At 37.8% G+C, this 22,976-nt stretch overlaps 16 non-coding genes across 16 annotated transcripts; 8 read left to right on the top strand and 8 right to left on the bottom strand.

Moving 5' to 3' along the window:
- Positions 1–927: 927 nt before the first annotated feature.
- On the top strand, positions 928–1,001 carry TRNAT-AGU (transfer RNA threonine (anticodon AGU)). Its single transcript has one exon. It is a non-coding gene; the product is annotated as a tRNA-Thr (tRNA).
- Positions 1,002–1,911: 910 nt separating this feature from the next.
- TRNAS-GCU (transfer RNA serine (anticodon GCU)) lies at positions 1,912–1,993 on the bottom strand. The gene has a single exon. It is a non-coding gene; the product is annotated as a tRNA-Ser (tRNA).
- Positions 1,994–2,549: 556 nt separating this feature from the next.
- Positions 2,550–2,623, top strand: TRNAT-AGU (transfer RNA threonine (anticodon AGU)). The gene has a single exon. It is a non-coding gene; the product is annotated as a tRNA-Thr (tRNA).
- Positions 2,624–3,533: 910 nt separating this feature from the next.
- On the bottom strand, positions 3,534–3,615 carry TRNAS-GCU (transfer RNA serine (anticodon GCU)). The gene has a single exon. It is a non-coding gene; the product is annotated as a tRNA-Ser (tRNA).
- Positions 3,616–5,155: 1,540 nt separating this feature from the next.
- Positions 5,156–5,237, bottom strand: TRNAS-GCU (transfer RNA serine (anticodon GCU)). Its single transcript has one exon. It is a non-coding gene; the product is annotated as a tRNA-Ser (tRNA).
- Positions 5,238–5,793: 556 nt separating this feature from the next.
- On the top strand, positions 5,794–5,867 carry TRNAT-AGU (transfer RNA threonine (anticodon AGU)). Its single transcript has one exon. It is a non-coding gene; the product is annotated as a tRNA-Thr (tRNA).
- Positions 5,868–6,777: 910 nt separating this feature from the next.
- Positions 6,778–6,859, bottom strand: TRNAS-GCU (transfer RNA serine (anticodon GCU)). The gene has a single exon. It is a non-coding gene; the product is annotated as a tRNA-Ser (tRNA).
- A 556-nt stretch (positions 6,860–7,415) lies between these two features.
- On the top strand, positions 7,416–7,489 carry TRNAT-AGU (transfer RNA threonine (anticodon AGU)). The gene has a single exon. It is a non-coding gene; the product is annotated as a tRNA-Thr (tRNA).
- A 959-nt stretch (positions 7,490–8,448) lies between these two features.
- On the bottom strand, positions 8,449–8,530 carry TRNAS-GCU (transfer RNA serine (anticodon GCU)). The gene has a single exon. It is a non-coding gene; the product is annotated as a tRNA-Ser (tRNA).
- Positions 8,531–9,086: 556 nt separating this feature from the next.
- TRNAT-AGU (transfer RNA threonine (anticodon AGU)) lies at positions 9,087–9,160 on the top strand. The gene has a single exon. It is a non-coding gene; the product is annotated as a tRNA-Thr (tRNA).
- A 1,548-nt stretch (positions 9,161–10,708) lies between these two features.
- Positions 10,709–10,782, top strand: TRNAT-AGU (transfer RNA threonine (anticodon AGU)). The gene has a single exon. It is a non-coding gene; the product is annotated as a tRNA-Thr (tRNA).
- A 3,661-nt stretch (positions 10,783–14,443) lies between these two features.
- Positions 14,444–14,525, bottom strand: TRNAS-GCU (transfer RNA serine (anticodon GCU)). The gene has a single exon. It is a non-coding gene; the product is annotated as a tRNA-Ser (tRNA).
- Positions 14,526–15,081: 556 nt separating this feature from the next.
- On the top strand, positions 15,082–15,155 carry TRNAI-AAU (transfer RNA isoleucine (anticodon AAU)). Its single transcript has one exon. It is a non-coding gene; the product is annotated as a tRNA-Ile (tRNA).
- A 1,329-nt stretch (positions 15,156–16,484) lies between these two features.
- On the bottom strand, positions 16,485–16,566 carry TRNAR-UCU (transfer RNA arginine (anticodon UCU)). Its single transcript has one exon. It is a non-coding gene; the product is annotated as a tRNA-Arg (tRNA).
- A 2,319-nt stretch (positions 16,567–18,885) lies between these two features.
- TRNAT-AGU (transfer RNA threonine (anticodon AGU)) lies at positions 18,886–18,959 on the top strand. Its single transcript has one exon. It is a non-coding gene; the product is annotated as a tRNA-Thr (tRNA).
- Positions 18,960–21,914: 2,955 nt separating this feature from the next.
- On the bottom strand, positions 21,915–21,996 carry TRNAS-GCU (transfer RNA serine (anticodon GCU)). Its single transcript has one exon. It is a non-coding gene; the product is annotated as a tRNA-Ser (tRNA).
- Positions 21,997–22,976: the final 980 nt, after the last annotated feature.

Raw genomic sequence — 22,976 nt, 5'->3', positions numbered from 1 at the left:
CTTGTTTGTCATCAAATATTAATTTCCCACAGCCCTAATATAGTGCAATTGAGAAAAAAAATTCTCTGCTGTTGAAACATTTTAAAAAGAATTAGAGGATATAATTTTCTTTACAGAATATAGGATGGCATTAAGCTTTACAAACTAAAACCAGTAGATTTACAGATCTGACTCTGCAAAGTTTGATAGCAGTACAGGAGTATTGTAAACTTTCATGCTTGAAGTGTCCACTGCTTGGGTTAAAAATGAAAACCAAACCATTCAACACGAAAGAAGAAGCAGCTTAATCCGACGAGGATGGGATTCGAACCCATGCATGCAGAGCACAATGGATTAGCAGTCCATCTCCTTAACCACTCGGCCACCTCGTCTACATAGCACCTGTGTGTTTAGGTGGGAAGATGTTGAGAGGGTTTTTACCAGTCAGTGTTTTTTCACTGAAGATTGTATGTTGGCTTTTGTCAGAGTTGCCTTATCTCGTCAACTACAGTGCCTGTTGTTTGAAGTTAGCTTGGGGAAAACTCTATCAGAAATGAACCAGTGCTGAGGTTTTTAATATCAATTAGTCATAATTTTTCCTCCTTTTGGTTTTGCCATGGCATTTCTTCAATCTGTCTATTCTGTGTCATAACTTGGAAGCAAAACAAGTCCCAAATTTCAGCTGTGCTAAAAGATGGCTCATTCAATTGCAAAACTTCAAAGCCTTTGTCCTCGATACAGCTTCTGTAAATTTGTCAGTCTTTTAAATGAATGCTCTTCAAAATTTTCTTGGCTTCTTAAGTGTTATGACTGAGATTGAAATCTTATTCCATGTTTCTGCTCTACGTGGAATGGAACTCAAGCTCAATATTGTTTTGCTGTCCTAACCAGTTGAATGTTCGATTGGTGCTTCAATCTTCCTTGGATTTCAAATGCATGCCATCTTCTGGTGCTGTGGCTTAGTTGGTTAAAGCGCCTGTCTAGTAAACAGGAGATCCTGAGTTCGAATCTCAGCAGTGCCTTGTTTTCATCTCCTCACAAAGAAGCTTCCTATCTTAAAAATAGGTGTTTCACTTGTGACTGATAGTGCAATTGTGAGATTAAAAATCTCTTCTATCTAAGAGATATAAAGGAAGAAAGATGGCGTCAAGCATGACAATGTAAAACCAGTTGATTTAGTTTTGAAATGCCTCCTATCTATGCATCTCTAATCCGTTTATCCAATGTATCTCACCTTTATGTCCTTTGGCTTAGTTGGTCAAAGAGCCTGTTTAGTAAACAGAAAATCTTGAATTTGAATGCCAGCAGTGCTATTCTTTCTTTATGTCAGTTTGGGGCTTCTTAACTCTCTAAGCAGGCTTTCTAATGTATCACACCTGTTTGTCTTAGTTGGTCAAAGAGCCTGTTTAGTAAACAGAAAATCTTGAATTTGAATGCCAGCAGTCCTTTTCCTTCTTTATCTCAGTTTAGGGCTGTTTAACTCTCTAAGCAGGCTTTTTAATGTTTTGCACCTGTTTGTCCTTTGGCTTAGTTGGTCAAAGAGCCTATTTAGTAAATGGAAAATCTTGATTTTGAATGTCAGCAGTGCTTTCTAATCTTCATCTCATTTTGTGGGTTTTTACCCCAAAAAGAGGACTTTTACTCTTGTTTGTCATCAAATATTAATTTCCCACAGCCCTAATATAGTGCAATTGAGAAAAAAAATTCTCTGCTGTTGAAACACTTTAAAAAGAATTAGAGGATATAATTTTCTTTACAGAATATAGGATGGCATTAAGCTTTACAAACTAAAACCAGTCGATTTACAGATCTGACTCTGCAAAGTTTGATAGCAGTACAGGAGTATTGTAAACTTTCATGCTTGAAGTGTCCACCGCTTGGGTTAAAAATGAAAACCAAACCATTCAACACGAAAGAAGAAGCAGCTTAATCCGACGAGGATGGGATTCGAACCCATGCATGCAGAGAACAATGGATTAGCAGTCCATCGCCTTAACCACTCGGCCACCTCGTCTACATAGCACCTGTGCGTTTAGGTGGGAAGATGTTGAGAGAGTTTTTACCAGTCAGTGTTTTTTCACTGAAGATTGTATGTTGGCTTTTGTCATAGTTGCCTTATCTCGTCAACTACAGTGCCTGTTGTTTGAAGTTAGCTTGGGGAAAACTCTATCAGAAATGAACCAGTGCTGAGGTTTTTAATATCAATTAGTCATAATTTTTCCTCCTTTTGGTTTTGCCATGGCATTTCTTCAATCTGTCTATTCTGTGTCATAACTTGGAAGCAAAACAAGTCCCAAATTTCAGCTGTGCTAAAAGATGGCTCATTCAATTGCAAAACTTCAAAGCCTTTGTCCTCGATACAGCTTCTGTAAATTTGTCAGTCTTTTAAATGAATGCTCTTCAAAATTTTCTTGGCTTCTTAAGTGTTATGACTGAGATTGAAATCTTATTCCATGTTTCTGCTCTGCGTGGAATGGAACTCAAGCTCAATATTGTTTTGATGTCCTAACCAGTTGAATGTTCGATTGGTGCTTCAATCTTCCTTGGATTTCAAATGCATGCCATCTTCTGGTGCTGTGGCTTAGTTGGTTAAAGCGCCTGTCTAGTAAACAGGAGATCCTGAGTTCGAATCTCAGCAGTGCCTTGTTTTCATCTCCTCACAAAGAAGCTTCCTATCTTAAAAATAGGTGTTTCACTTGTGACTGATAGTGCAATTGTGAGATTAAAAATCTCTTCTATCTAAGAGATATAAAGGAAGAAAGATGGCGTCAAGCATGACAATGTAAAACCAGTTGCTTTAGTTTTGAAATGCCTCCTATCTATGCATCTCTAATCCGTTTATCCAATGTATCTCACCTTTATGTCCTTTGGCTTAGTTGGTCAAAGAGCCTGTTTAGTAAACAGAAAATCTTGAATTTGAATGCCAGCAGTGCTATTCTTTCTTTATGTCAGTTTGGGGCTTCTTAACTCTCTAAGCAGGCTTTCTAATGTATCACACCTGTTTGTCTTAGTTGGTCAAAGAGCCTGTTTAGTAAACAGAAAATCTTGAATTTGAATGCCAGCAGTCCTTTTCCTTCTTTATCTCAGTTTAGGGCTGTTTAACTCTCTAAGCAGGCTTTTTAATGTTTCGCACCTGTTTGTCCTTTGGCTTAGTTGGTCAAAGAGCCTATTTAGTAAATGGAAAATCTTGATTTTGAATGTCAGCAGTGCTTTCTATTCTTCATCTCATTTTGTGGGTTTTTACCCCAAAAAGAGGACTTTTACTCTTGTTTGTCATCAAATATTAATTTCCCACAGCCCTAATATAGTGCAATTGAGAAAAAAAATTCTCTGCTGTTGAAACACTTTAAAAAGAATTAGAGGATATAATTTTCTTTACAGAATATAGGATGGCATTAAGCTTTACAAACTAAAACCAGTCGATTTACAGATCTGACTCTGCAAAGTTTGATAGCAGTACAGGAGTATTGTAAACTTTCATGCTTGAAGTGTCCACCGCTTGGGTTAAAAATGAAAACCAAACCATTCAACACGAAAGAAGAAGCAGCTTAATCCGACGAGGATGGGATTCGAACCCATGCATGCAGAGAACAATGGATTAGCAGTCCATCGCCTTAACCACTCGGCCACCTCGTCTACATAGCACCTGTGCGTTTAGGTGGGAAGATGTTGAGAGAGTTTTTACCAGTCAGTGTTTTTTCACTGAAGATTGTATGTTGGCTTTTGTCAGAGTTGCCTTATCTCGTCAACTACAGTGCCTGTTGTTTGAAGTTAGCTTGGGGAAAACTCTATCAGAAATGAACCAGTGCTGAGGTTTTTAATATCAATTAGTCATAATTTTTCCTCCTTTTGGTTTTGCCATGGCATTTCTTCAATCTGTCTATTCTGTGTCATAACTTGGAAGCAAAACAAGTCCCAAATTTCAGCTGTGCTAAAAGATGGCTCATTCAATTGCAAAACTTCAAAGCCTTTGTCCTCGATACAGCTTCTGTAAATTTGTCAGTCTTTTAAATGAATGCTCTTCAAAATTTTCTTGGCTTCTTAAGTGTTATGACTGAGATTGAAATCTTATTCCATGTTTCTGCTCTACGTGGAATGGAACTCAAGCTCAATATTGTTTTGCTGTCCTAACCAGTTGAATGTTCGATTGGTGCTTCAATCTTCCTTGGATTTCAAATGCATGCCATCTTCTGGTGCTGTGGCTTAGTTGGTTAAAGCGCCTGTCTAGTAAACAGGAGATCCTGATTTCGAATCTCAGCAGTGCCTTGTTTTCATCTCCTCACAAAGAAGCTTCCTATCTTAAAAATAGGTGTTTCACTTGTGACTGATAGTGCAATTGTGAGATTAAAAATCTCTTCTATCTAAGAGATATAAAGGAAGAAAGATGGCGTCAAGCATGACAATGTAAAACCAGTTGATTTAGTTTTGAAATGCCTCCTATCTATGCATCTCTAATCCGTTTATCCAATGTATCTCACCTTTATGTCCTTTGGCTTAGTTGGTCAAAGAGCCTGTTTAGTAAACAGAAAATCTTGAATTTGAATGCCAGCAGTGCTATTCTTTCTTTATGTCAGTTTGGGGCTTCTTAACTTTCTAAGCAGGCTTTCTAATGTATCACACCTGTTTGTCTTAGTTGGTCAAAGAGCCTGTTTAGTAAACAGAAAATCTTGAATTTGAATGCCAGCAGTCCTTTTCCTTCTTTATCTCAGTTTAGGGCTGTTTAACTCTCTAAGCAGGCTTTTTAATGTTTCGCACCTGTTTGTCCTTTGGCTTAGTTGGTCAAAGAGCCTATTTAGTAAATGGAAAATCTTGATTTTGAATGTCAGCAGTGCTTTCTAATCTTCATCTCATTTTGTGGGTTTTTACCCCAAAAAGAGGACTTTTACTCTTGTTTGTCATCAAATATTAATTTCCCACAGCCCTAATATAGTGCAATTGAGAAAAAAAATTCTCTGCTGTTGAAACACTTTAAAAAGAATTAGAGGATATAATTTTCTTTACAGAATATAGGATGGCATTAAGCTTTACAAACTAAAACCAGTCGATTTACAGATCTGACTCTGCAAAGTTTGATAGCAGTACAGGAGTATTGTAAACTTTCATGCTTGAAGTGTCCACCGCTTGGGTTAAAAATGAAAACCAAACCATTCAACACGAAAGAAGAAGCAGCTTAATCCGACGAGGATGGGATTCGAACCCATGCATGCAGAGAACAATGGATTAGCAGTCCATCGCCTTAACCACTCGGCCACCTCGTCTACATAGCACCTGTGCGTTTAGGTGGGAAGATGTTGAGAGAGTTTTTACCAGTCAGTGTTTTTTCACTGAAGATTGTATGTTGGCTTTTGTCAGAGTTGCCTTATCTCGTCAACTACAGTGCCTGTTGTTTGAAGTTAGCGTGGGGAAAACTCTATCAGAAATGAACCAGTGCTGAGGTTTTTAATATCAATTAGTCATAATTTTTCCTCCTTTTGGTTTTGCCATGGCATTTCTTCAATCTGTCTATTCTGTGTCATAACTTGGAAGCAAAACAAGTCCCAAATTTCAGCTGTGCTAAAAGATGGCTCATTCAATTGCAAAACTTCAAAGCCTTTGTCCTCGATACAGCTTCTGTAAATTTGTCAGTCTTTTAAATGAATGCTCTTCAAAATTTTCTTGGTTTCTTAAGTGTTATGACTGAGATTGAAATCTTATTCCATGTTTCTGCTCTGCGTGGAATGGAACTCAAGCTCAATATTGTTTTGCTGTCCTAACCAGTTGAATGTTCGATTGGTGCTTCAATCTTCCTTGGATTTCAAATGCATGCCATCTTCTGGTGCTGTGGCTTAGTTGGTTAAAGCGCCTGTCTAGTAAACAGGAGATCCTGAGTTCGAATCTCAGCAGTGCCTTGTTTTCATCTCCTCACAAAGAAGCTTCCTATCTTAAAAATAGGTGTTTCACTTGTGACTGATAGTGCAATTGTGAGATTAAAAATCTCTTCTATCTAAGAGATATAAAGGAAGAAAGATGGCGTCAAGCATGACAATGTAAAACCAGTTGATTTAGTTTTGAAATGCCTCCTATCTATGCATCTCTAATCCGTTTATCCAATGTATCTCACCTTTATGTCCTTTGGCTTAGTTGGTCAAAGAGCCTGTTTAGTAAACAGAAAATCTTGAATTTGAATGCCAGCAGTGCTATTCTTTCTTTATGTCAGTTTGGGGCTTCTTAACTCTCTAAGCAGGCTTTCTAATGTATCACACCTGTTTGTCTTAGTTGGTCAAAGAGCCTGTTTAGTAAACAGAAAATCTTGAATTTGAATGCCAGCAGTCCTTTTCCTTCTTTATCTCAGTTTAGGGCTGTTTAACTCTCTAAGCAGGCTTTTTAATGTTTCGCACCTGTTTGTCCTTTGGCTTAGTTGGTCAAAGAGCCTATTTAGTAAATGGAAAATCTTGATTTTGAATGTCAGCAGTGCTTTCTATTCTTCATCTCATTTTGTGGGTTTTTACCCCAAAAAGAGGACTTTTACTCTTGTTTGTCATCAAATATTAATTTCCCACAGCCCTAATATAGTGCAATTGAGAAAAAAAATTCTCTGCTGTTGAAACACTTTAAAAAGAATTAGAGGATATAATTTTCTTTACAGAATATAGGATGGCATTAAGCTTTACAAACTAAAACCAGTCGATTTACAGATCTGACTCTGCAAAGTTTGATAGCAGTACAGGAGTATTGTAAACTTTCATGCTTGAAGTGTCCACCGCTTGGGTTAAAAATGAAAACCAAACCATTCAACACGAAAGAAGAAGCAGCTTAATCCGACGAGGATGGGATTCGAACCCATGCATGCAGAGCACAATGGATTAGCAGTCCATCGCCTTAACCACTCGGCCACCTCGTCTACATAGGACCTGTGCGTTTAGGTGGGAAGATGTTGAGAGGGTTTTTACCAGTCAGTGTTTTTTCACTGAAGATTGTATGTTGGCTTTTGTCAGAGTTGCCTTATCTCGTCAACTACAGTGCCTGTTGTTTGAAGTTAGCTTGGGGAAAACTCTATCAGAAATGAACCAGTGCTGAGGTTTTTAATATCAATTAGTCATAATTTTTCCTCCTTTTGGTTTTGCCATGGCATTTCTTCAATCTGTCTATTCTGTGTCATAACTTGGAAGCAAAACAAGTCCCAAATTTCAGCTGTGCTAAAAGATGGCTCATTCAATTGCAAAACTTCAAAGCCTTTGTCCTCGATACAGCTTCTGTAAATTTGTCAGTCTTTTAAATGAATGCTCTTCAAAATTTTCTTGGCTTCTTAAGTGTTATGACTGAGATTGAAATCTTATTCCATGTTTCTGCTCTGCGTGGAATGGAACTCAAGCTCAATATTGTTTTGCTGTCCTAACCAGTTGAATGTTCGATTGGTGCTTCAATCTTCCTTGGATTTCAAATGCATGCCATCTTCTGGTGCTGTGGCTTAGTTGGTTAAAGCGCCTGTCTAGTAAACAGGAGATCCTGAGTTCGAATCTCAGCAGTGCCTTGTTTTCATCTCCTCACAAAGAAGCTTCCTATCTTAAAAATAGGTGTTTCACTTGTGACTGATAGTGCAATTGTGAGATTAAAAATCTCTTCTATCTAAGAGATATAAAGGAAGAAAGATGGCGTCAAGCATGACAATGTAAAACCAGTTGATTTAGTTTTGAAATGCCTCCTATCTATGCATCTCTAATCCGTTTATCCAATGTATCTCACCTTTATGTCCTTTGGCTTAGTTGGTCAAAGAGCCTGTTTAGTAAACAGAAAATCTTGAATTTGAATGCCAGCAGTGCTATTCTTTCTTTATGTCAGTTTGGGGCTTCTTAACTCTCTAAGCAGGCTTTCTAATGTATCACACCTGTTTGTCTTAGTTGGTCAAAGAGCCTGTTTAGTAAACAGAAAATCTTGAATTTGAATGCCAGCAGTCCTTTTCCTTCTTTATCTCAGTTTAGGGCTGTTTAACTCTCTAAGCAGGCTTTTTAATGTTTCGCACCTGTTTGTCCTTTGGCTTAGTTGGTCAAAGAGCCTATTTAGTAAATGGAAAATCTTGATTTTGAATGTCAGCAGTGCTTTCTATTCTTCATCTCATTTTGTGGGTTTTTACCCCAAAAAGAGGACTTTTACTCTTGTTTGTCATCAAATATTAATTTCCCACAGCCCTAATATAGTGCAATTGAGAAAAAAAATTCTCTGCTGTTGAAACACTTTAAAAAGAATTAGAGGATATAATTTTCTTTACAGAATATAGGATGGCATTAAGCTTTACAAATTAAAACCAGTAGATTTACAGATCTGACTCTGCAAAGTTTGATAGCAGCACAGGAGTATTGTAAACTTTCATGCTTGAAGTGTCCACCGCTTGGGTTAAAAATGAAAACCAAACCATTCAACATGAAAGTGTCCACCGCTTGGGTTAAAAATGAAAACCAAACCATTCAACACGAAAGAAGAAGCAGCTTAATCCGACGAGGATGGGATTCGAACCCATGCATGCAGAGCACAATGGATTAGCAGTCCATCGCCTTAACCACTCGGCCACCTCGTCTACATAGCACCTGTGCGTTTAGGTGGGAAGATGTTGAGAGGGTTTTTACCAGTCAGTGTTTTTTCACTGAAGATTGTATGTTGGCTTTTGTCAGAGTTGCCTTATCTCGTCAACTACAGTGCCTGTTGTTTGAAGTTAGCTTGGGGAAAACTCTATCAGAAATGAACCAGTGCTGAGGTTTTTAATATCAATTAGTCATAATTTTTCCTCCTTTTGGTTTTGCCATGGCATTTCTTCAATCTGTCTATTCTGTGTCATAACTTGGAAGCAAAACAAGTCCCAAATTTCAGCTGTGCTAAAAGATGGCTCATTCAATTGCAAAACTTCAAAGCCTTTGTCCTCGATACAGCTTCTGTAAATTTGTCAGTCTTTTAAATGAATGCTCTTCAAAATTTTCTTGGCTTCTTAAGTGTTATGACTGAGATTGAAATCTTATTCCATGTTTCTGCTCTACGTGGAATGGAACTCAAGCTCAATATTGTTTTGCTGCGCTAACCAGTTGAATGTTCGATTGGTGCTTCAATCTTCCTTGGATTTCAAATGCATGCCATCTTCTGGTGCTGTGGCTTAGTTGGTTAAAGCGCCTGTCTAGTAAACAGGAGATCCTGAGTTCGAATCTCAGCAGTGCCTTGTTTTCATCTCCTCACAAAGAAGCTTCCTATCTTAAAAATAGGTGTTTCACTTGTGACTGATAGTGCAATTGTGAGATTAAAAATCTCTTCTATCTAAGAGATATAAAGGAAGAAAGATGGCATCAAGCATGACAATGTAAAACCAGTTGATTTAGTTTTGAAATGCCTCCTATCTATGCATCTCTAATCCGTTTATCCAATGTATCTCACCTTTATGTCCTTTGGCTTAGTTGGTCAAAGAGCCTGTTTAGTAAACAGAAAATCTTGAATTTGAATGCCAGCAGTGCTATTCTTTCTTTATGTCAGTTTGGGGCTTCTTAACTCTCTAAGCAGGCTTTCTAATGTATCACACCTGTTTGTCTTAGTTGGTCAAAGAGCCTGTTTAGTAAACAGAAAATCTTGAATTTGAATGCCAGCAGTCCTTTTCCTTCTTTATCTCAGTTTAGGGCTGTTTAACTCTCTAAGCAGGCTTTTTAATGTTTCGCACCTGTTTGTCCTTTGGCTTAGTTGGTCAAAGAGCCTATTTAGTAAATGGAAAATCTTGATTTTGAATGTCAGCAGTGCTTTCTAATCTTCATCTCATTTTGTGGGTTTTTACCCCAAAAAGAGGACTTTTACTCTTGTTTGTCATCAAATATTAATTTCCCACAGCCCTAATATAGTGCAATTGAGAAAAAAAATTCTCTGCTGTTGAAACATTTTAAAAAGAATTAGAGGATATAATTTTCTTTACAGAATATAGGATGGCATTAAGCTTTACAAACTAAAACCAGTAGATTTACAGATCTGACTCTGCAAAGTTTGATAGCAGTACAGGAGTATTGTAAACTTTCATGCTTGAAGTGTCCACCGCTTGGGTTAAAAATGAAAACCAAACCATTCAACACGAAAGAAGAAGCAGCTTAATCCGACGAGGATGGGATTCGAACCCATGCATGCAGAGCACAATGGATTAGCAGTCCATCTCCTTAACCACTCGGCCACCTCGTCTACATAGCACCTGTGTGTTTAGGTGGGAAGATGTTGAGAGGGTTTTTACCAGTCAGTGTTTTTTCACTGAAGATTGTATGTTGGCTTTTGTCAGAGTTGCCTTATCTCGTCAACTACAGTGCCTGTTGTTTGAAGTTAGCTTGGGGAAAACTCTATCAGAAATGAACCAGTGCTGAGGTTTTTAATATCAATTAGTCATAATTTTTCCTCCTTTTGGTTTTGCCATGGCATTTCTTCAATCTGTCTATTCTGTGTCATAACTTGGAAGCAAAACAAGTCCCAAATTTCAGCTGTGCTAAAAGATGGCTCATTCAATTGCAAAACTTCAAAGCCTTTGTCCTCGATACAGCTTCTGTAAATTTGTCAGTCTTTTAAATGAATGCTCTTCAAAATTTTCTTGGCTTCTTAAGTGTTATGACTGAGATTGAAATCTTATTCCATGTTTCTGCTCTACGTGGAATGGAACTCAAGCTCAATATTGTTTTGCTGTCCTAACCAGTTGAATGTTCGATTGGTGCTTCAATCTTCCTTGGATTTCAAATGCATGCCATCTTCTGGTGCTGTGGCTTAGTTGGTTAAAGCGCCTGTCTAGTAAACAGGAGATCCTGAGTTCGAATCTCAGCAGTGCCTTGTTTTCATCTCCTCACAAAGAAGCTTCCTATCTTAAAAATAGGTGTTTCACTTGTGACTGATAGTGCAATTGTGAGATTAAAAATCTCTTCTATTTAAGAGATATAAAGGAAGAAAGATGGCGTCAAGCATGACAATGTAAAACCAGTTGATTTAGTTTTGAAATGCCTGCTATCTATGCATCTCTAATCCGTTTATCCAATGTATCTCACCTTTATGTCCTTTGGCTTAGTTGGTCAAAGAGCCTGTTTAGTAAACAGAAAATCTTGAATTTGAATGCCAGCAGTGCTATTCTTTCTTTATGTCAGTTTGGGGCTTCTTAACTTTCTAAGCAGGCTTTCTAATGTATCACACCTGTTTGTCTTAGTTGGTCAAAGAGCCTGTTTAGTAAACAGAAAATCTTGAATTTGAATGCCAGCAGTCCTTTTCCTTCTTTATCTCAGTTTAGGGCTGTTTAACTCTCTAAGCAGGCTTTTTAATGTTTCGCACCTGTTTGTCCTTTGGCTTAGTTGGTCAAAGAGCCTGTTTAGTAAACAGAAAATCTTGAATTTGAATGCCAGCAGTGCTATTCTTTCTTTATGTCAGTTTGGGGCTTCTTAACTCTCTAAGCAGGCTTTCTAATGTATCACACCTGTTTGTCCTTTATCTTAGTTGGTCAAAGAGCCTGTTTAGTAAACAGAAAATCTTGAATTTGAATGCCAGCAGTGCTATTCTTTCTTTATGTCAGTTTGGGGCTTCTTAACTCTCTAAGCAGGCTTTCTAATGTGTCACACCTGTTTGTCCTTTGTCTTAGTTGGTCAAAGAGCCTGTTTAGTAAACAGAAAATCTTGAATTTGAATGCCAGCAGTGCTATTCTTTCTTTATGTCAGTTTGGGGCTTCTTAACTCTCTAAGCAGGCTTTCTAATGTATCACACCTGTTTGTCTTAGTTGGTCAAAGAGCCTGTTTAGTAAACAGAAAATCTTGAATTTGAATGCCAGCAGTCCTTTTCCTTCTTTATCTCAGTTTAGGGCTGTTTAACTCTCTAAGCAGGCTTTTTAATGTTTCGCACCTGTTTGTCCTTTGGCTTAGTTGGTCAAAGAGCCTATTTAGTAAATGGAAAATCTTGATTTTGAATGTCAGCAGTGCTTTCTAATCTTCATCTCATTTTGTGGGTTTTTACCCCAAAAAGAGGACTTTTACTCTTGTTTGTCATCAAATATTAATTTCCCACAGCCCTAATATAGTGCAATTGAGAAAAAAAATTCTCTGCTGTTGAAACATTTTAAAAAGAATTAGAGGATATAATTTTCTTTACAGAATATAGGATGGCATTAAGCTTTACAAACTAAAACCAGTAGATTTACAGATCTGACTCTGCAAAGTTTGATAGCAGTACAGGAGTATTGTAAACTTTCATGCTTGAAGTGTCCACCGCTTGGGTTAAAAATGAAAACCAAACCATTCAACACGAAAGAAGAAGCAGCTTAATCCGACGAGGATGGGATTCGAACCCATGCATGCAGAGCACAATGGATTAGCAGTCCATCTCCTTAACCACTCGGCCACCTCGTCTACATAGCACCTGTGTGTTTAGGTGGGAAGATGTTGAGAGGGTTTTTACCAGTCAGTGTTTTTTCACTGAAGATTGTATGTTGGCTTTTGTCAGAGTTGCCTTATCTCGTCAACTACAGTGCCTGTTGTTTGAAGTTAGCTTGGGGAAAACTCTATCAGAAATGAACCAGTGCTGAGGTTTTTAATATCAATTAGTCATAATTTTTCCTCCTTTTGGTTTTGCCATGGCATTTCTTCAATCTGTCTATTCTGTGTCATAACTTGGAAGCAAAACAAGTCCCAAATTTCAGCTGTGCTAAAAGATGGCTCATTCAATTGCAAAACTTCAAAGCCTTTGTCCTCGATACAGCTTCTGTAAATTTGTCAGTCTTTTAAATGAATGCTCTTCAAAATTTTCTTGGCTTCTTAAGTGTTATGACTGAGATTGAAATCTTATTCCATGTTTCTGCTCTACGTGGAATGGAACTCAAGCTCAATATTGTTTTGCTGTCCTAACCAGTTGAATGTTCGATTGGTGCTTCAATCTTCCTTGGATTTCAAATGCATGCCATCTTCTGGTGCTGTGGCTTAGTTGGTTAAAGCGCCTGTCTAGTAAACAGGAGATCCTGAGTTCGAATGTCAGCAGTGCCTTGTTTTCATCTCCTCACAAAGAAGCTTCCTATCTTAAAAATAGGTGTTTCACTTGTGACTGATAGTGCAATTGTGAGATTAAAAATCTCTTCTATTTAAGAGATATAAAGGAAGAAAGATGGCGTCAAGCATGACAATGTAAAACCAGTTGATTTAGTTTTGAAATGCCTGCTATCTATGCATCTCTAATCCGTTTATCCAATGTATCTCACCTTTATGTCCTTTGGCTTAGTTGGTCAAAGAGCCTGTTTAGTAAACAGAAAATCTTGAATTTGAATGCCAGCAGTGCTATTCTTTCTTTATGTCAGTTTGGGGCTTCTTAACTTTCTAAGCAGGCTTTCTAATGTATCACACCTGTTTGTCTTAGTTGGTCAAAGAGCCTGTTTAGTAAACAGAAAATCTTGAATTTGAATGCCAGCAGTCCTTTTCCTTCTTTATCTCAGTTTAGGGCTGTTTAACTCTCTAAGCAGGCTTTTTAATGTTTCGCACCTGTTTGTCCTTTGGCTTAGTTGGTCAAAGAGCCTGTTTAGTAAACAGAAAATCTTGAATTTGAATGCCAGCAGTGCTATTCTTTCTTTATGTCAGTTTGGGGCTTCTTAACTCTCTAAGCAGGCTTTCTAATGTATCACACCTGTTTGTCCTTTATCTTAGTTGGTCAAAGAGCCTGTTTAGTAAACAGAAAATCTTGAATTTGAATGCCAGCAGTGCTATTCTTTCTTTATGTCAGTTTGGGGCTTCTTAACTCTCTAAGCAGGCTTTCTAATGTGTCACACCTGTTTGTCCTTTGTCTTAGTTGGTCAAAGAGCCTGTTTAGTAAACAGAAAATCTTGAATTTGAATGCCAGCAGTGCTATTCTTTCTTTATGTCAGTTTGGGGCTTCTTAACTCTCTAAGCAGGCTTTCCAATGTATCACACCTGTTTGTCCTTTATCTTAGTTGGTCAAAGAGCCTATTTAGTAAACAGAAAATCTTGAATTTGAATGCCAGCAGTCCTCTTCCTTCTTTATCTCAGTTTAGGGCTGTTTAACTCTCTAAGCAGGCTTTCTAATGTATCACACCTGTTTGTCCTTTGGCTTAGTTGGTCAAAGAGCCTATTTAGTAAATGGAAAATCTTGATTTTGAATGTCAGCAGTGCTTTCTATTCTTCATCTCATTTTGTGGGTTTTTACCCCAAAAAGAGGACTTTTACTCTTGTTTGTCATCAAATATTAATTTCCCACAGCCCTAATATAGTGCAATTGAGAAAAAAAATTCTCTGCTGTTGAAACACTTTAAAAAGAATTAGAGGATATAATTTTCTTTACAGAATATAGGATGGCATTAAGCTTTACAAATTAAAACCAGTAGATTTACAGATCTGACTCTGCAAAGTTTGATAGCAGCACAGGAGTATTGTAAACTTTCATGCTTGAAGTGTCCACCGCTTGGGTTAAAAATGAAAACCAAACCATTCAACACGAAAGAAGAAGCAGCTTAATCCGACGAGGTTGGGATTCGAACCCATGCATGCAGAGCACAATGGATTAGCAGTCCATCGCCTTAACCACTCGGCCACCTCGTCTACATAGCACCTGTGGGTTTAGGTGGGAAGATGTTGAGAGGGTTTTTACCAGTCAGTGTTTTTTCACTGAAGATTGTATGTTGGCTTTTGTCAGAGTTGCCTTATCTCGTCAACTACAGTGCCTGTTGTTTGAAGTTAGCTTGGGGAAAACTCTATCAGAAATGAACCAGTGCTGAGGTTTTTAATATCAGTTAGTCATAATTTTTCCTCCTTTTGGTTTTGCCATGGCATTTCTTCAATCTGTCTATTCTGTGTCATAACTTGGAAGCAAAACAAGTCCCAAATTTCAGCTGTGCTAAAAGATGGCTCATTCAATTGCAAAACTTCAAAGCCTTTATCCTCGATACAGCTTCTGTAAATTTGTCAGTCTTTTAAATGAATGCTCTTCAAAATTTACTTGACTTCTTAAGTGTTATGACTGAGATTGAAATCTTATTCCATGTTTCTGCTCTACGTGGAATGGAACTCAAGCTCAATATTGTTTTGCTGTGCTAACCAGTTGAATGTTCGATTGGTGATTCAATCTTCCTTGGATTTCAAATGCATGCCATCTTCTGGTGCTGTGGCTTAGTTGGTTAAAGCGCCTGTCTAATAAACAGGAGATCCTGAGTTCGAATCTCAGCAGTGCCTTGTTTTCATCTCCTCACAAAGAAGCTTCCTATCTTAAAAATAGGTGTTTCACTTGCGACTGATAGTGCAATTGTGAGATTAAAAATCTCTTCTATCTAAGAGATTTAAAGGATGATAGATGGCTTCAAGCATGACAATGTAAAACCAGTTGATTTAGTTTTGAAATGCCTCCTTTCTATGCATCTCTAATCCATTTATCCAATGTATCTCACCTTTATGTCCTTTGGCTTAGTTGGTCAAAGAGCCTGTTTAGTAAACAGAAAATCTTGAATTTGAATGCCAGCAGTGCTATTCTTTCTTTATGTCAGTTTGGGGCTTCTTAACTCTCTAAGCAGGCTTTCTAATGTATCACACCTGTTTGTCCTTTGTCTTAGTTGGTCAAAGAGCCTGTTTAGTAAACAGAAAATCTTGAATTTGAATGCCAGCAGTGCTATTCTTTCTTTATGTCAGTTTGGGGCTTCTTAACTCTCTAAGCAGGCTTTCTAATGTATCACACCTGTTTGTCTTAGTTGGTCAAAGAGCCTGTTTAGTAAACAGAAAATCTTGAATTTGAATGCCAGCAGTGCTATTCTTTCTTTATGTCAGTTTGGGGCTTCTTAACTCTCTAAGCAGGCTTTCTAATGTATCACACCTGTTTGTCTTAGTTGGTCAAAGAGCCTGTTTAGTAAACAGAAAATCTTGAATTTGAATGCCAGCAGTCCTCTTCCTTCTTTATCTCAGTTTAGGGCTGTTTAACTCTCTAAGCAGGCTTTCTAATGTATCACACCTGATTGTCCTTTGTCTTAGTTGGTCAAAGAGCCTATTTAGTAAATGGAAAATCTTGAATTTGAATGCCAGCAGTCCTTTTCCTTCTTTATCTCAGTTTAGGGCTGTTTAACTCTCTAAGCAGGCTTTTTAATGTTTCGCACCTGTTTGTCCTTTGGCTTAGTTGGTCAAAGAGCCTATTTAGTAAATGTAAAATCTTGATTTTGAATGTCAGCAGTGCTTTCTATTCTTCATCTCATTTTGTGGGTTTTTACCCCAAAAAGAGGACTTTTACTCTTGTTTGTCATCAAATATTAATTTCCCACAGCCCTAATATAGTGCAATTGAGAAAAAAAATTCTCTGCTGTTGAAACACTTTTAAAAGAATTAGAGGATATAATTTTCTTTACAGAATATAGGATGGCATTAAGCTTTACAAACTAAAACCAGTAGATTTACAAATCTGACTCTGCAAAGTTTGATAGCAGTACAGGAGTATTGTAAACTTTCATGCTTGAAGTGTCCACCGCTTGGGTTAAAAATGAAAACCAAACCATTCAACACGAAAGAAGAAGCAGCTTAATCCGACGAGGATGGGATTCAAAACCATGCATGCAGAGCACAATGGATTAGAAGTCCATCGCCTTAACCACTCGGCCACCTCGTCTACATAGCACCTGTGCGTTTAGGTGGGAAGATGTTGAGAGGGTTTTTACCAGTCAGTGTTTTTTCACTGAAGATTGTATGCTGGCTTTTGTCAGAGTTGCCTTATCTCGTCAACTACAGTGCCTGTTGTTTGAAGTTAGCTTGGGGAAAACTCTATCAGAAATGAACCAGTGCTGAGGTTTTTAATATCAATTAGTCATAATTTTTCCTCCTTTTGGTTTTGCCATGGCATTTCTTCAATCTGTCTATTCTGTGTCATAACTTGGAAGCAAAACAAGTCCCAAATTTCAGCTGTGCTAAAAGATGGCTCATTCAATTGCAAAACTTCAAAGCCTTTGTCCTCGATACAGCTTCTGTAAATTTGTCAGTCTTTTAAATGAATGCTCCTCAAAATGTATTTGGCTTCTTAAGTGTTATGACTGAGATTGAAATCTTATTCCATGTTTCTGCTCTACGTGGAATGGAACTCAAGCTCAATATTGTTTTGCTGCGCTAACCAGTTGAATGTTCGATTGGTGCTTCAATCTTCCTTGGATTTCAAATGCATGCCATCTTCTGGTGCTGTGGCTTAGTTGGTTAAAGTGCCTGTCTAGTAAACAGGAGATCCTGAGTTCGAATCTCAGCAGTGCCTTGTTTTCATCTCCTCACAAAGAAGCTTCCTATCTTAAAAATAGGTGTTTCACTTGTGACTGATAGTGCAATTGTGAGATTAAAAATCTCTTCTATCTAAGAGATATAAAGGAAGAAAGATGGCGTCAAGCATGACAATGTAAAACCAGTTGATTTAGTTTTGAAATGCCTCCTATCTATGCATCTCTAATCCGTTTATCCAATGTATCTCACCTTTATGTCCTTTGGCTTAGTTGGTCAAAGAGCCTGTTTAGTAAACAGAAAATCTTGAATTTGAATGCCAGCAGTGCTATTCTTTCTTTATGTCAGTTTGGGGCTTCTTAACTCTCTAAGCAGGCTTTCTAATGTATCACACCTGTTTGTCTTAGTTGGTCAAAGAGCCTGTTTAGTAAACAGAAAATCTTGAATTTGAATGCCAGCAGTCCTCTTCCTTCTTTATCTCAGTTTAGGGCTGTTTAACTCTCTAAGCAGGCTTTCTAATGTATCACACCTGTTTGTCCTTTGTCTTAGTTGGTCAAAGAGCCTATTTAGTAAATGGAAAATCTTGAATTTGAATGCCAGCAGTCCTTTTCCTTCTTTAGCTCAGTTTAGGGCTGTTTAACTCTCTAAGCAGGCTTTTTAATGTTTTGCACCTGTTTGTCCTTTGGCTTAGTTGGTCAAAGAGCCTATTTAGTAAATGGAAAATCTTGATTTTGAATGTCAGCAGTGCTTTCTATTCTTCATCTCATTTTGTGGGGTTTTACCCCAAAAAGAGGACTTTTACTCTTGTTTGTCATCAAATATTAATTTCCCACAGCCCTAATATAGTGCAATTGAGAAAAAAAATTCTCTGCTGTTGAAACACTTTGAAAAGAATTAGAGGATATAATTTCTTTACAGAATATAGGATGGCATTAAGCTTTACAAATTAAAACCAGTAGATTTACAGATCTGACTCTGCAAAGTTTGATAGCATCACAGGAGTATTGTAAACTTTCATGCTTGAAGTGTCCACCGCTTGGGTTAAAAATGAAAACCAAACCATTCAACACGAAAGAAGAAGCAGCTTAATCTGATGAGGATGGGATTCGAACCCATGCATACAGAGCACAATGGATTAGCAGTCCATCGCCTTAACCACTCGGCCACCTCGTCTACATAGCACCTGTGCGTTTAGGTGGGAAGATGTTGAGAGGGTTTTTTCCAGTCAGTGTTTTTTCACTGAAGATTGTATGTTGGCTTTTGTCAGAGTTGCCTTATCTCGTCAACTACAGTGCCTGTTGTTTGAAGTTAGCTTGGGGAAAACTCTATCAGAAATGAACCAGTGCTGAGGTTTTTAATATCAATTAGTCATAATTTTTCCTCCTTTTGGTTTTGCCATGGCATTTCTTCAATCTGTCTATTCTGTGTCATAACTTGGAAGCAAAACAAGTCCCAAATTTCAGCTGTGCTAAAAGATGGCTCATTCAATTGCAAAACTTCAAAGCCTTTGTCCTCGATACAGCTTCTGTAAATTTGTCAGTCTTTTAAATGAATGCTCTTCAAAATTTTCTTGGCTTCTTAAGTGTTATGACTGAGATTGAAATCTTATTCCATGTTTCTGCTCTACGTGGAATGGAACTCAAGCTCAATATTGTTTTGCTGCGCTAACCAGTTGAATGTTCGATTGGTGCTTCAATCTTCCTTGGATTTCAAATGCATGCCATCTTCTGGTGCTGTGGCTTAGTTGGTTAAAGCGCCTGTCTAGTAAACAGGAGATCCTGAGTTCGAATCTCAGCAGTGCCTTGTTTTCATCTCCTCACAAAGAAGCTTCCTATCTTAAAAATAGGTGTTTCACTTGTGACTGATAGTGCAATTGTGAGATTAAAAATCTCTTCTATCTAAGAGATATAAAGGAAGAAAGATGGCGTCAAGCATGACAATGTAAAACCAGTTGATTTAGTTTTGAAATGCCTCCTATCTATGCATCTCTAATCCGTTTATTCAATGTATCTCACCTTTATGTCCTTTGGCTTAGTTGGTCAAAGAGCCTGTTTAGTAAACAGAAAATCTTGAATTTGAATGCCAGCAGTGCTATTCTTTCTTTATGTCAGTTTGGGGCTTCTTAACTCTCTAAGCAGGCTTTCTAATGTATCACACCTGTTTGTCTTAGTTGGTCAAAGAGCCTGTTTAGTAAACAGAAAATCTTGAATTTGAATGCCAGCAGTCCTCTTCCTTCTTTATCTCAGTTTAGGGCTGTTTAACTCTCTAAGCAGGCTTTCTAATGTATCACACCTGTTTGTCCTTTGTCTTAGTTGGTCAAAGAGCCTATTTAGTAAACGGAAAATCTTGAATTTGAATGCCAGCAGTCCTTTTCCTTCTTTATCTCAGTTTAGGGCTGTTTAACTCTCTAAGCAGGCTTTTTAATGTTTCGCACCTGTTTGTCCTTTGGCTTAGTTGGTCAAAGAGCCTATTTAGTAAATGGAAAATCTTGATTTTGAATGTCAGCAGTGCTTTCTATTCTTCATCTCATTTTGTGGGTTTTTACCCCAAAAAGAGGACTTTTACTCTTGTTTGTCATCAAATATTAATTTCCCACAGCCCTAATATAGTGCAATTGAGAAAAAAAATTCTCTGCTGTTGAAACACTTTAAAAAGAATTAGAGGATATAATTTTCTTTACAGAATATAGGATGGCATTAAGCTTTACAAATTAAAACCAGTAGATTTACAGATCTGACTCTGCAAAGTATGATAGCAGCACAGGAGTATTGTAAACTTTCATGCTTGAAGTGTCCACCGCTTGGGTTAAAAATGAAAACCAAACCATTCAACACGAAAGAAGAAGCAGCTTAATCCGACGAGGATGGGATTCGAACCCATGCATGCAGAGCACAATGGATTAGCAGTCCATCCCCTTAACCACTCGGCCACCTCTTCTACATATCACCTGTGCGTTTAGGTGGGAAGATGTTGAGAGGGTTTTTACCAGTCAGTGTTTTTTCACTGAAGATTGTATGTTGGCTTTTGTCAGAGTTGCCTTATCTCATCAACTACAGTGCCTGTTGTTTGAAGTTAGCTTGGGGAAAACTCTATCAGAAATGAACCAGTGCTGAGGTTTTTAATATCAATTAGTCATAATTTTTCCTCCTTTTGGTTTTGCCATGGCATTTCTTCAATCTGTCTATTCTGTGTCATAACTTGGAAGCAAAACAAGTCCCAAATTTCAGCTGTGCTAAAAGATGGCTCATTCAATTGCAAAACTTCAAAGCCTTTGTCCTCGATACAGCTTCTGTAAATTTGTCAGTCTTTTAAATGAATGCTCTTCAAAATTTATTTGGCTTCTTAAGTGTTATGACTGAGATTGAAATCTTATTCCATGTTTCTGCTCAACGTGGAATGGAACTCAAGCTCAATATTGTTTTGCTGCGCTAACCAGTTGAATGTTCGATTGGTGCTTCAATCTTCCTTGGATTTCAAATGCATGCCATCTTCTGGTGCTGTGGCTAAGTTGGTTAAAGCGCCTGTCTAGTAAACAGGAGATCATGAGTTCGAATCTCAGCAGTGCCTTGTTTTCATCTCCTCACAAAGATGCTTCCTATCTTAAAAATAGGTGTTTCACTTGTGACTGATAGTGCAATTGTGAGATTAAAAATCTCTTATATCTAAGAGATATAAAGGAAGAAAGGCGTCAAGCATGACAATGTAAAACCAGTTGATTTAGTTTTGAAATGCCTCCTATCTATGCATCTCTAATCCGTTTATCCAATGTATCTCACCTTTATGTCCTTTGGCTTAGTTGGTCAAAGAGCCTGTTTAGTAAACAGAAAATCTTGAATTTGAATGCCAGCAGTGCTATTCTTTCTTTATGTCAGTTTGGGGCTTCTTAACTCTCTAAGCAGGCTTTCTAATGTATCACACCTGTTTGTCTTAGTTGGTCAAAGAGCCTGTTTAGTAAACAGAAAATCTTGAATTTGAATGCCAGCAGTCCTCTTCCTTCTTTATCTCAGTTTAGGGCTGTTTAACTCTCTAAGCAGGCTTTCTAATGTATCACACCTGATTGTCCTTTGTCTTAGTTGGTCAAAGAGCCTATTTAGTAAATGGAAAATCTTGAATTTGAATGCCAGCAGTCCTTTTCCTTCTTTATCTCAGTTTAGGGCTGTTTAACTCTCTAAGCAGGCTTTCTAATGTATCACACCTGTTTGTCCTTTGTCTTAGTTGGTCAAAGAGCCTATTTAGTAAATGGAAAATCTTGAATTTGAATGCCAGCAGTCCTTTTCCTTCTTTATCTCAGTTTAGGGCTGTTTAACTCTCTAAGCAGGCTTTTTAATGTTTCGCACCTGTTTGTCCTTTGGCTTAGTTGGTCAAAGAGCCTATTTAGTAAATGGAAAATCTTGATTTTGAATGTCAGCAGTGCTTTCTATTCTTCATCTCATTTTGTGGGTTTTTACCCCAAAAAGAGGACTTTTACTCTTGTTTGTCATCAAATATTAATTTCCCACATCCCTAATATAGTGCAATTGAGAAAAAAAATTCTCTGCTGTTGAAACACTTTAAAAAGAATTAGAGGATATAATTTTCTTTACAGAATATAGGATGGCATTAAGCTTTACAAATTAAAGCCAGTAGATTTACAGATCTGACTCTGCAAAGTTTGATAGCAGCACAGGAGTATTGTAAACTTTCATGCTTGAAGTGTCCACCGCTTGGGTTAAAAATGAAAACCAAACCATTCAACACGAAAGAAGAAGCAGCTTAATCCGACGAGGATGGGATTCGAACCCATGCATGCAGAGCACAATGGATTAGCAGTCCATCGCCTTAACCACTCGGCCACCTCGTCTACATAGCACCTGTGCGTTTAGGTGGGAAGATGTTGAGAGGGTTTTTACCAGTCAGTGTTTTTTCACTGAAGATTGTATGTTGGCTTTTGTCAGAGTTGCCTTATCTCGTCAACTACAGTGCCTGTTGTTTGAAGTTAGCTTGGGGAAAACTCTATCAGAAATGAACCAGTGCTGAGGTTTTTAATATCAATTAGTCATAATTTTTCCTCCTTTTGGTTTTGCCATGGCATTTCTTCAATCTGTCTATTCTGTGTCATAACTTGGAAGCAAAACAAGTCCCAAATTTCAGCTGTGCTAAAAGATGGCTCATTCAATTGCAAAACTTCAAAGCCTTTGTCCTCGATACAGCTTCTGTAAATTTGTCAGTCTTTTAAATGAATGCTCTTCAAAATTTATTTGGCTTCTTAAGTGTTATGACTGAGATTGAAATCTTATTCCATGTTTCTGCTCTACGTGGAATGGAACTCAAGCTCAATATTGTTTTGCTGCGCTAACCAGTTGAATGTTCGATTGGTGCTTCAATCTTCCTTGGATTTCAAATGCATGCCGTCTTCTGGTTCTGTGGCTTAGTTGGTTAAAGCGCCTGTCTAGTAAACAGGAGATCATGAGTTCGAATCTCAGCAGTGCCTTGTTTTCATCTCCTCACAAAGAAGCTTCCTATCTTAAAAATAGGTGTTTCACTTGTGACTGATAGTGCAATTGTGAGATTAAAAATCTCTTCTATCTAAGAGATATAAAGGAAGAAAGGCGTCAAGCATGACAATGTAAAACCAGTTGATTTAGTTTTGAAATGCCTCCTATCTATGCATCTCTAATCCGTTTATCCAATGTATCTCACCTTTATGTCCTTTGGCTTAGTTGGTCAAAGAGCCTGTTTAGTAAACAGAAAATCTTGAATTTGAATGCCAGCAGTGCTATTCTTTCTTTATGTCAGTTTGGGGCTTCTTAACTCTCTAAGCAGGCTTTCTAATGTATCACA

Source organism: Dendrobates tinctorius, unplaced genomic scaffold, assembly GCF_039654945.1.
Source record: "Dendrobates tinctorius isolate UK_male_01 unplaced genomic scaffold, ASM3965494v1 ptg000254l, whole genome shotgun sequence".
Classification (NCBI taxonomy): Eukaryota; Metazoa; Chordata; class Amphibia; order Anura; family Dendrobatidae; genus Dendrobates; species Dendrobates tinctorius.
Note: the sequence above shows the minus strand (reverse complement) of the source record. Positions and strands in the feature narration are given on the sequence as shown.